Source organism: Heptranchias perlo, chromosome 20 (genome assembly GCF_035084215.1).
Source record: "Heptranchias perlo isolate sHepPer1 chromosome 20, sHepPer1.hap1, whole genome shotgun sequence".
Taxonomy (NCBI): Eukaryota; Metazoa; Chordata; class Chondrichthyes; order Hexanchiformes; family Hexanchidae; genus Heptranchias; species Heptranchias perlo.
In genome coordinates, this window is record NC_090344.1 from 26,989,583 (window position 1) to 27,002,213 (window position 12,631).

General features: G+C 43.8%; 1 protein-coding gene and 2 non-coding genes across 3 annotated transcripts in view; 2 read left to right on the plus strand and 1 right to left on the minus strand.

Annotated features, from left to right (window-relative positions):
* LOC137335996 (zinc finger protein 84-like) overlaps positions 1 to 12,631 on the plus strand; it is a 60,701-nt gene that overhangs the window by 31,365 nt on the left and 16,705 nt on the right. The window lies entirely within an intron of this gene.
* On the minus strand, positions 1,472 to 1,553 carry trnas-uga (transfer RNA serine (anticodon UGA)). The gene has a single exon. It is a non-coding gene; the product is annotated as a tRNA-Ser (tRNA).
* Positions 7,672 to 7,745, plus strand: trnan-guu (transfer RNA asparagine (anticodon GUU)). The gene has a single exon. It is a non-coding gene; the product is annotated as a tRNA-Asn (tRNA).

Consider the following 12,631-nt stretch of genomic DNA (forward strand, 5'->3'; position numbering starts at 1 on the left):
TTTTAATCTCACTCTTAAGATGCAGTCCATAAAATGAAAAAAAATCATCACATTCAAAGCATAAAAATCTTATAAAGTTTTGACTGTCTCTCGGTAACCACGTCAACATCGCCTTCAGTCTGAAATAGAAAGTTATCGATTGATTCATGGTGATTAAAACAGGGATTCAACTACTAACAGGATTCAATTAGCTTCATGTAATTAATTTAATAAGTTCATAACTCTTTTTAAAGTTAATTCCCTGACTGGGAATCGAACCTCGCGGCGGTGAGAGTACCGAATTCTCACCACCAGGCCATTGGGGAGCTCCCAAGATTGCGCACGAGACAAAGTGGAACTGATGACATTTGTTTTTCTTTCGCTCTTTCATGATTCATTCAGCTCTAAGTTTATTCTCAGGCCTCTTATCTCTCCTTTTCAGCTTCTGACCGCGGATATTCCTGTGGCTAAATATCAATAATATAGAACATCTCACAGCCCCGGTATATTTGCTGTTTTTCTGTGCAGTTCTGTGCAAAATCAAACTGCACGCAAATACCGACAGTGTCTGTCTCTCACTCCCCACAGAAGCAGCAGGAGATGCCACTTTAAACTGCCAGTTGCTTCAAACGATTCACGATGGACCTGCGTGATCTTGCAGTTTTCCAAGGAGCTGCATTCAGTGCGTGAATTTTGGAAATGGAAACATGTCCATCAGCAGCATGAGAGTATTTTACCTCACTTACCATTTCATGTACATGCCTAATTGCACTTGGTGATGTCATTGCTTGAACATCACCTCTGTTGCGATATTATTTCGAACAGAAAATGCCATTTTGTGCGAGCAGTTTGTCTGGCAGGAAAATTACCTGAATTACAAAGGGCCAAGTAGGAAAGGCCGCGTTGCTCTGCTTGTTCGCAGCAAAGAATTTTCAGCGTTTCCTTGGGGTTCAGTGTTTAGGATTCGGCGCTTTCATCACCACGGCAATGGTTCGATTGTCGGTCTCAACATCCGCATATTATACACCCTACCATAAGTGTACTGTACTCAAATTGCTGATTTTTTCATTGTGAGGGGAAGAAACATAAACGTGTGGACATTAATTACGAATTCATCAGCTGGGTTGCACCTTTTCTTTTCCTACCGTCTCAGTCTTTCCATCTTTACCCTTCTCTGCTGGTGTTGCAGGTTCCATCATTCTTCGCTGTTCACGATGCCTGAGAAGTCCATCAGGAGAAAACAGGCAAAGTCAAGTGACAGAGACAGGGAGAGATTAAAACATAGAAATAAATTGTATAAATGTCAAGTTCTGCGAACGAGCAGAACTGAGAATGGAGCTTGGGAGAGATTCCTTCACGTGTCCTGCAATTTTGCAATTGGGCTCCGAGTTCAAAGCGTCGTTGGCGATGGAGCACCTCTCTGAGGGAGCGAACAAGGTCCGTTCGTTCAAGTTCATATTAATTTGAACACTGAACAAACTTTGAAAAGTGGCGCTGCGAACAGGATTCGAACCTGTGCAGGGAAACCCCATTGGATTTCAAGTCCAACGCCTTAACCACTCGGCCATCGCAGCTGCAAACATCGATGATGCACAGCTATAAATCGGAATGCGTAGGGTTATCACACGAGATTTGTGACACTTTGTTCTCTCAGACAGGTTTCCAACTGGAAACTTACAGCTTGTTAATGTGCTGACTTTGCTGTCTCGGTGATAGAATTCTCATTTATCACGTTAGAAACCGGGGTTCGATTTCCGGTTCGTTTCGGATTATTTTCATTCTCCATTCATAAGATCGCGTGAATTGTGCGACATTCGCCCTCAGCTTCAATCTGCGCACCATTTGAGACATTTTCCATTCTCCACGTGTATTGCGTCGAAGCTGGGTTGGAAAATCACATTGCAAGTCTAACGCCTTAATCATTCGGTCATCGCTGCTGCAAGCGACAAATCCGACACCGCTGCAGAAGAGAATGAAGAAGGTTATGACAGGAGAACTCTGAGACTGTATGTTCTTTTAGACAGGTTTCGAACTGAGCGCATGCCGCCGGCTGCGATGCGGACTTTGTTATTTCAGTAATAAAATTCTTGATTTCTGCGCGGGAGGCGCGGGTTCGATCACCACCCAATAGAGGAGCATTTTTCATTCTCCATTCATGAGGTCGAGTGAATTGGGATACATTTACATTCAGCTTGAATTTGAACACCATCTTGTGATATTTTCCTTTCTCCATGTGTGTTATCGTCGACAGAACCTCTGCATTCTGTCCTCCATGCACTGGAATTAAGACAATCCTGCCGACTACACCGCTGACAAGACGTGAGAAGCCAATTAGTGATTTTGAACTAAAAATGGTAACACCGCAGGGCTCGTCCGGGATCTCTCACATAACAATCAGCAAATCCCCAAAGTGAGAATCATACCCGAAGACCAACGAGCCACTGATAACAGAGGGGTGAAACGAATGCAGAATTCTGTGCCACCCACAGCCGATCGGCCACCATTCTCTACATCCTATCACTTTTTCTATTCCGATGTACGGCAATGTGAAGACGTACATTAACTATTTCATACCAACAATATTAGCCTCTCTTTACCACATTCGTTTCGAATGTGCGAGTTGTAATATCAAGTGAGGCTTTGCAGAATTAATTGCTCTAAAGCTACATTGTTGTCTGTCTTGGCATCCGCAGATTATCCACTCTACCACAAGTATAACAGTGACGACACTTCAAAAATACTTCATTGGCTGTAAAGCGCTTTGGGACGTCTTGATGTCGTGAAAAGCGCTTTATAAAGACAAGAATTTGTTTTTATTCTGGGCTAAAAGGACTGATGATTTCACTATGAGTACGAAGAGACATCAATATGTGGACATTGGCTACGAATTCATCATCTGGGTTGGTCCTTTACTTTTCCTACCGTCTCAGTCTTTCCATCTTTACCGTTCTCTGCTGGTGTCGCAGGTTCGATGAGCTTTGTCCGTTCAAGGAAGCCTGATAAGTTCATCAGGGGAAAACACAGAGGGACAGAGACAGAGGGAGATAGAGAGAGAAAAGTATGGAAAAAAAAGCCTGAATATCAAGTTAGCAGAATTTGAAATGAAGCTTGAGAGAGATGGAATCATACACTCATAGAATCGTTACTGCACAGAAGGAGGACATTCGGCCCATTGAGCCTGCCCCTGCTCTCTTTAAGAGAAATCCAGTTAGTCCCATTCCCCCGTTCTTTCCCTGTCGACCCGCAAATATTTTTCCTTCAAATACTTATCCAATTCCTTTTAGAAAGTCACGATTAAATCTGCTTCCACCACACTTTCCGGAGATGCATTCCAGATTATATCTACTCGCTGATTTAAAACGTTTTTCCTCATATCGCCTTTGGTTCTTTTGTCAACCACCGTAAATCTGTGTCCTCTGGTTCTCGACCCTTCCGCCAACGGGAGCAGTTTCTGTTTATTTACTTTATCTAAACCCGTCATGATTTTGAACACTTCTATCAAATCTCCTCTCAACCTTCCTGCCCGAAGGAGAACAACCCCAGCTTCTCCAGTCTTTCCACATAACTGAAGTCCCTCATCCCTGGAACCATTCCAGTAAATCTTTTCTGCGCCACCTCTAAGGCCTTCACATCCTTCCAAAAGTGTGGTGCCCAGAATTGGACACAATTCTCCAGTTGTGGATTATTGTGAAGTTTCCTTCAAGCACCTTGAAATTTTGCAAGAGACCACTGGGCTCCCAATTAAAAGGCTCTGCCGCGGTGGAGGATCTCTCTGAGAGAAGGAAATGCGGCCCGTTATTTCCAGTTCATATTTATTTGAGCATTGAACAAAACGTTCAACAATAGCGCCGCGAGCAGCATTCCAATGTTTCACCGAACGACCCTGTCGAGTTTTAGATCGAACGCCTGAACCACTCGGCCATCACATACAGCGAGTGCTGGTAATGCAGGGCTGTAAATCAGAATGTGGAAGGTACTCAGAGGAGGTTTGTGAAATTATATGTTGTTTCAAACAGGTTTCCAATTGGACAGGTTTCCATGAAAACGTTGCTGTTTCACTGGTAGAATTTGCACTTACCACGCGAGGGAACAGGGTTCGTATTCCAGACCAATTAAGGCGCATTTTTATTCTGCACCTCTGAGATCGCCTGAATTGGGATAAATTCACCTTCAGTTTCAATCTGCACACCGCCGTGAGGCATTTTACTCTCTCCGTGTGTGTTGCGTCGACAAACCGGCTGCATTCTGACCTCTGGACCTCAAACATGCTCGAGGATTAAATCAATGCTGCTTTCTGCAACGCTGAAAAAATGGGAGAAAGAAATAAGTGAATCTTCACTGGAAATAGTCAAACAGGAGGGTTTTGGGATTTGAACCCCCAACCTCTCACATATCAAACAGTGAAACGCCCAAAATGAAAACCATAATCCGAGAACAAGGAGCCGTCAGTAACACAACCGTTCAACCAGTCGAAAATTTCCCTGTTACCCACAACCGATCGCCCATTCATTCAGACCGCTTCTGTCCATCGAATCATAGAATAGTTACAGCACAGAAGGAGGCAATTCGGCTCATCGAGCCCGTGGCGGCTTTTAAAGGATCAATCCAATTAGTTCCATTCCCGGCCCTTTCCCGTTGCTCTGTATTTTTCAACTTCAAATTCCGTTTTAATGTCACGATTGAATCTGCTTCCAGCACCCTTTCAAGCAGCGCATTCCAGATCAGAGCGACTCGCTGCGTAATTAAGTTTTTCCTCATATCGCCTTTTGTTCTGATGCAATCACCTCAAATCTGTGTCCTCTGGTTCCCGACCATTCCGCCAATTAAAACAGCTTCTCTTTATTTACTTGATCTAAACCCTTCATGACTTTGAACACTTCCAGCAAATCTCCTCTGAACCTTCTCTGCACAAAGGCGAACAACCCCGGCACCAGGCAAATGCGGTCAATTAGCTTCAATTAATTTATTTGATCATTAAATAGACCTTTGAAGACAGACCTTGTTTTGTGGAAGTGTGAGCTGGTGGTTTAAATCGCTGGTTTCAATGTTTGGGGCGTTTCTCGATTCGAATTTTCCACTGACAGAATTTCTGCAAATATCCATTTTGACTTGTTCACAGAAAACCCGATTGTCGTGCGATGGAGCAGAGGATGTGAAAGAAGCTGAAAGTGAAAGTGCAGATATTAGTTTCATCACGGGGACAGGACACGTTTCCACAGGGAAGGAAATCTCACCTTCAGATTCTTTCCAGCAGAGTGTGACAGGTGATCAGAGTGACCGGGCTCTAGCGGCGCAATCGGTCCTTATTTGAGTTACAGGCTCAGGAAATACCGGGGTTTTTAATTCGAATCTCAGCAAGATCAAACAATCCTTTTCCTTGTGAACATTTCGACCGGAGTTGAAGGTACAATTGATGTGTTCCAAAATTCATTTAATTATCTGAATTGCCATGTGGTTCCTCCGGACGACGCGGTTGCAAGCGCAGATGTGATGTTTCGTATTACTTGTTTACAGGAGGGAGGCTGCGGTTTTAGAGACACAAACTATGACTTTGATACATCAACAAATCGTGGGATTTAACTGGAGTTTTAAACCAGAGCCGGAGGCCGCTCAGCCAGGATACTTTCCATCCTACACTTCAGGAGCTAGTTTTACAGGAACAGAATTACTGCAAGCAAGAATTCTACCCCTGAAGCACCAATGCTGCCACGGCAGCAGGATGCATGTGTCCAGTTGGAAACCTGTCTGAAGGAGCATGCAGTCTGACAGCGCCGGAAGTCGAGCAGATTGACTTTCGGTCCGAGCAGATGATGAGTCTCCTTCTTGAGAGTGTTTCGCCAATCCAGCTCAGAATGGTTTAAGAATCATGAATTCGGATGGGACTGGAGCCACTTGTGTAAGATGAAGTGTCGGGGGCAGTTTCACATCCTTGACGGACATCAATGATCCTGTTGCGGTTTTGCTGTAAAATTTCACTTCCCAGCTCCCGAACTAAAATCCAACGCCGTTGCAACTCGAATCCACAACCTTTGAATGGCTTATCAAACAAAACAAGTAGAAGTCCAGCACACTAGCCATTGCGTCACAGGGTCAGTTGCCAAAAAATCCCGAATAAAAAGAAAGACGTGTTTCTCCGGTCCAGGGGCAAAGTGACAATGGATGTTATTCAAAAAACAGTCCCCTCGAATCTGTCTTCATATATTTTTTTGTAAAGCTTCGATTTTAAAAGTTATAAAAAGCCGAAATAAATAAAGTAAATTATAAGAATCGAATCCGTGATTAAGGCGTTACAACATCCTCTAAGCAACTGAGTTAACCGGCCGTACTGATGGTCCATTAGACATTTTAATTAATTTCTGTACCTGTACGCTAGTTGGCAGCGCTTTCTGTACTCGGACTCCTAAATCTCTCTGCTCCTCCACAGTTCCTAGTTTCTCACCATTTAGAAAACATTCTGATTTATCTTTCTTAGATTTAAATTGGATGATCTCGCTCACCCCGCATTGAACTATATTTGCCGCAGTTTTGCCCACTCACTGAATCTATCAATTCCCACTTTTCAACTTCCTGCTTCAATCTTCATGATTTATTGCGTCACCAGAAGGCTGCGTGTTCAAATCATGAGGTCACCGTTACTTTTCGAGCTGATCAGATTCTGGATCGTTCCGGGATGAATATTGTATCTGCTTTTTCTCAATAAACAGAACCTTGCTCTAAAGTCTGCTTCACTGGTTCTCAAATTTCAGGAAGGCGTCTCATTCCGCCCTCGACTATTGATTTTGACCTGCGGTTGAAACTTTTGCAAAGATGGAAAATAAGTCCCCAAATCGCTCCACGTGAATCTTAAACGCTTTGGGAAGACGTTCAATGCAAACAATCAGGAATTTAAAGGCACCTCAATGACCTGCACTTTCTTGGAATGAGTTTTGTTCGCCATTGCATTCCACCGTGAAATCGCTCCCGGCTTTCATCTCACCGAAGTGAAGAGTGTGACCGCGTTCCATCTGTCAGAGTGGAAGTGACGAGTTTGGGGTCGGTATGAGTCGATTAAAAATTTTGAAATCTCACCAAGCAGCAGGGAAAAAGAATCTTGGAATCAAATTGTCCCTGTCAGTGATGAATTGAAGTGAATATCGCTCCAAGCAGATCTGGACAACTCGCAGTGCAGCCGCACAGGAGTTCCAAATCCACCATCTCGCCACTCGGCAATCGCATGAACTGAACTTTACTCTGACTCCGTGTCGCCGCGCTGAAATCGAGTATCTCTCGACCACACGTTTTCTTAACATCATGGTTACTGGTTTAAGATTGAAAACTGCCATCCGCTTCACTGTAAGTGCAAGAGACAACTTTGTCGACATCGAGTCGTGTCACAGACCTGCTCGTCGGACCTGCTCATTTCATCTCATCTCATTTTCAGCAAACCTGAATATTACTGGAATAGAGAATGGCGAATCACAGCTCAAAAAATCAATCCTCTCGACCACGAGGGGACGGAGTCTTCCAACATACAGGTGTTTAATGACAAGGTGAGTTTAATGTTCAGGAATGATAGAGCACGGATTTTCACTCGTGCAAACTTCACACACTTTATTTTGGAAAAGTGAACTGATCGTCGAGAGAGGTGATATTAATCGCTGCAACCTGAATTTTTAGCTCGTTCAATCAGTGGTTCAGTAATAAACGTGTGCTGTCTCTGTGGCGCAATCGATTAGCGCGTTCGGCTGTTAACCGAAAGGTTGGTGGTTCGAGCCCACCTAGAGACGGTAGGGTATCTTTTATCTTCATGGTCTCGCATTTCCTGGTTTCTGATATTTGTTTTGGCTGCAAAACAAATGCCCGGTTTCGATGGCCAGCTGAGCACGGCCGATATTCCACCATTTAACCTGTGATTGGCTTCGGGGAAATCTGAATTCTTCTTGACAGACAAGGTCCGAAGGTTGCAGGAGAGCCGCTTCACTCTGACATGGATATTTCTGCAGTGAGCGACACCAGACTGTTTCCACAATGAATGTCACTCCCTTTTATTTTGGAAACGCAAAATTGTATTCACATTCCGATGGGTTACAGTTGATTTGTGAGTGATCATGAAAGGATCCTGCAGCGCTGCCTTGAATAAAAACAACAGTTCTAAGCCGCATTTCATTCACACCGGAGAATCTGCATCCTCACACTGGAGAATCTGCACCGTTTCACCGGAGTGTCTGCGCCCTTACAACCATTAACTCATCAACTGTCCCCAATCATCTTTATCAGCGTCAGGAGCCCTAAACAAAACCCAACAGTGAAGAAATTGGCTTTATGATTCTTCACTAATGTCCGGACACATTTTTATTTCCGGTACTTTAAGGGAGATTTGGGGAAAGTCGCCGCTGATACTCAGAAACTACTGTTTGTTATTTTTTTTTTTGTAGCGGGCTCGTTGGTCTCGGGGTATGATTCTCGCTTCGGGTTTGTTGCTTGAAATATTTGAGAGATCCCAGGTTCAAATCCCGAACGAGCCATCATTTTTTCCCCCCGACTTTTTATCTTGAGCTGCTGTTCAAACTGGCAGGGTGTTTGGAGGTCTCTCAATGATCTCATGATCTCTGAATGCATTCTACTTGCAATTGCAATTGACCTTGAAACCGCTCTCGGATTTCATCTCACTGAAGCTGAATGTGGCCGCTTTTTATCTGGCAACGTTTCTCACCGCGGGCACACCTGTCCGGATATTGGTATTCAGAATGTACAAAATGCTGTCTCAAATACTCTGTTGTCATCCAGGGAGCTCTAGTTTTCCATGCCCAACCTTTCCTCGAGTAAGAATGTATCCAGTCTGTACCCGAACTATCTCCTCACTCAAAGACTCCCATTGCTCATTTCCTGTTTTACCTGCCAATCTTTGATTCCAATCCACCTGGACCCGATCCCTTTTCAACTCGCTGAAATTCGATCTTCCCAGTTGAGTATTTTCACACTTCATTTTTCCTTGCATTTTCCATCACTACTCTGCACCTGCTCCAAATGCTCCCCCAGAGAATCATGCTCCACTTGCCCCACTTCTTTCCCCGAAATAAATCCAACACTGCTTCCTTCCTTTATGGAAGTTCTCTTGTACACATTTCAGGGATTGCTCGCCCTCTTTGAATTTACACTGATATTTCCCAGTCTATATTAGGATAAATGAAGTCCCCTTTTATCACTACTCTAAAATTATTTCATCTTTCTGCAATTTGACTGTCAATTTGCACCTCTAGCTCCTTCCCACTATTTGGTCGCCTATAGAATGCATCCAGCAGCGTAATAGCTCCTCAATTGTTCCTTAATTCTAAACAAATAGATTCTGCCTTTGCACCCTTAAGCATGGCGACCCTTTCTACCGCTGTAACAGTATTTTTGATCAATAGCGCCTGCTCTCCTTTACCCTCCCCCCTCTTTCTCTTTCCCTCTCTTTCCTGAATACGTTGTAGCCAGGAATATTTAAGTGGCCACTCCTCCGCTTGTTTGAGCCAGGTCTCCATTATTGACACGAGAACATAATCCCATGTTACCACTTGTGTCTGCAGCTCACCAACCTTATTTACCAAGCATGTCAAACACAACATCAGGGCATAAGGGCAGGACAAGTTCTCATGCCCAATTAAATGTTCTATACACTAATGTACGTAGCAAAAGAAATAAAACAAGTGAATTAGAAGCGTAAATTCAGCTTATAGTGCATGACGTACCGCTTATCACTGAGACCTGGATACGAACTGGGCATGACTGGGAGATAAATATTTCAAGTTTTCAGCCGTTTAGAAAGGATAGCGACATTGGAAAAGGCGGGGGAGTAGCGATATTGAGGAGGGATATTATTACAACATTAGAAAGAAGAGATATCAGTAAAGGTGAGCACGCAGTAGAAACGCTTTGCGTAGAATTGAGTAACAGAATAGAACACAAGACTAAGGTGGGAGTTGTTTATGGACTTCCAGATAGCAGTGAAAAAGTAACAGGATACGTAGAAGCGGACAGGTTGTTAGGGGTCTGGAACTCACTGTCTGAAAGGGTGGTCGAGGCAGAAAACCTCAACTCATTTAAAAATACTTGGATGTGCATTTGAAGTGCCATAATCTACAGGGCTATGGACCAAGTGTTGGAAAGTGGGATTAAGTTGGATAGCTCTTTTTCGGCCGGCACAGACACGATGGGCTGAATGGCTTCATTCTGTTCTGTAACTTTCTATGATTCTATGATTCCGTGTGTGGGAAGGGATTCGCTCAGTCATCACACGTGCTGAGACACCAGCGAGTTCACAAGTGACTGCAAGGGTTGGATTCTGCTGTTAATCGCATCCAGGACTGAACCATGTTCATTCTGACATTTGGGGTTTCTTTCTGCTGATGTTAATAACCCCTATAACTGGGCTGGAGTTTAATATTCTGGATATCTGTTAATTAATCAGCTTTGTTTTAAACACCTTGTTGTAGATTTTGGTCTTTCCCATCTGAGTGTTTCGCATCACCTGGCTGGAGCTCAGAAAGGACAATCTGGGGAGAGGATCGTCCGGTGGGAACAGAATTTCAGCTTGGACACAGTCCTTCAGGACCACACTGAGAGGGACAAACGGCACTTCCGTCTTTCTGGTCTCTCTTCACTGATAGCAAAGTGGCCGTGCGGCATCCAGTCTAAAAATGACTGTGGTAATTATTCTATGAAGATTTAACCTGTTTGTGTGACAGTCCTCGGTCGACCATAGGCGTTAACTCATTTAAAATAAACCCGCTTAAAATTAATTGGTTATGAATTGTGATTTCCGTGAAGCCAAAGTTGCATTCCTTTTTATGTTTTATGTGCCTGCTCTCCGACCACAGGGAAAATGGTGAAATATCAGCCCTGCTCAGCCGGCAATGATCACGGTACATTTTCTTGCAAACAAAACACACATTGAAACCCTGTAACTTTGAGGCGATGAATCCTTAGGGAAAATAAAATTAGGGCTCAAACCATCAAACCTTCGCGTCAAACGATAGCACCACGAGACAGGTGAAGAATTTACCCACTAAACCAATAATTCACTCAGCTGAACTTTGAGGTTGCAGTGGCCAATATAACAGTTGTCTACTGTCAGTCCAAAATGAATGGTTGAAGCTTGCAGGAGTGAAAATCCAACGAGCCGGTCTTCACTCTGAAATCAGCAACTATGAAGTTAAGAGAAACGTGCCGGAGAAATACTCGATTTCAGCGCGGTGACACTGGGCCAGAGTAAAGCTCAGTTAATATGATCGCCCAGTGGCGAGAGGGTGGATTTGGAACTCCTGTGCGACTGCACTGCGCATTTTCCAGATCTGCTTGGAGCACCAATCCCTTCAATTCATCACTTACAGGGGCAATTCGATTCTCGGTTTCTTTTCCCTGACGCTTGGTGAAATTTTAAAATTTGAAAGCGACCAATATCAAAGCGAACCTCGTCACCGACATGCTCACAGATACAAAGCGGACACACTCTGCTTCAGTGAGATGAAAGCCCAGAGCGGTTTCAAGGTCGAATGCAATTGTAAGCAAAGCTCGTTCAATGAAAGTGCAGGTCATTGAGGTGCCTTCAAAATCCTGATTGTTTGAACTGAACTTCTTCCGAAGGTGCTTGAGATTCAGGTGGAGTGATTTGGGGACTTCTTTCCCCTCTTTGCAAAAGTTTGAACCGCAGGTCAAGATCAAAAGTCTGGGGTTAAATTCAGCCTTCTCCGTGCTATGACTCTCGAATTGAGAATTATCCCCCGACCTCAACCAGCCCAGAGACAAGAACGTGTCCTTCCATTGACGTGTTCCGGTCACATTCCATGAGAGGTCGATCTGAAAAATGAAAGGGCATTTTTGAAGCGACATTCTGATCAGTTCTCAGTTGGCTCTCTGAACAAGGACAAACACCGCACTGCATGTTTTCGCTTGTCAGATTCACTAAACATTATAAACTACATCAAGGCGCTGCTGGGAATTGAACCTAGGATCTCCTATTTACTCGACAGGAGATCCTGTCTCGTAAACAGGAGCCAATTCCTGGCTGTGGTTTTCACCTCCTCTCATTAATATCTATCAGCCACACGCCACATTCTGTTGGGGGTTCAGACTGTTCCATCTTTGTCTGTTTCGCTTGCCCGTTTCCCTGTGAATCCCGATACTGACTACGTTTCAGGCTGTGTTTATCTGTGTGTGTCCATCAGTGCGTTGATACACGGATGGATATGTTTGCTTGTGTTTGTTTGTTACATTAAATAAATTAGAGGATCAGACAATTCTCGCTCTGACACTGAAGAACTAATGAAGCAAATTTCACAGCGAAGTGTTGTTTATCGTGGTGCTGAAATTTTAAAAAATCTTAAGAGGTGCAAAACGGGAAAACGAGAAAAACTTGTGAAGGAAAATACGGACAACTCTCACGGTATTAACAGTATACAAAGAGAAAGAAGGGTGACTTAGAGTAATGTGGGCCCTTGAAAGATGGTTGGGGGCGATATTGTAATTGAAAATCAGGAAATGGCAGACTTGCTAAACACTCAAAGAAAAGGATGAGGGTAATATCCCAGAGACACGAGGAAAACTGAAAATAAATCAAGGGGATTCAGTGTAAGTAAAATAATAGTAATGGTGAAAGTAATTGGACTAAAGATAAACAAATCTCCAGGACCTG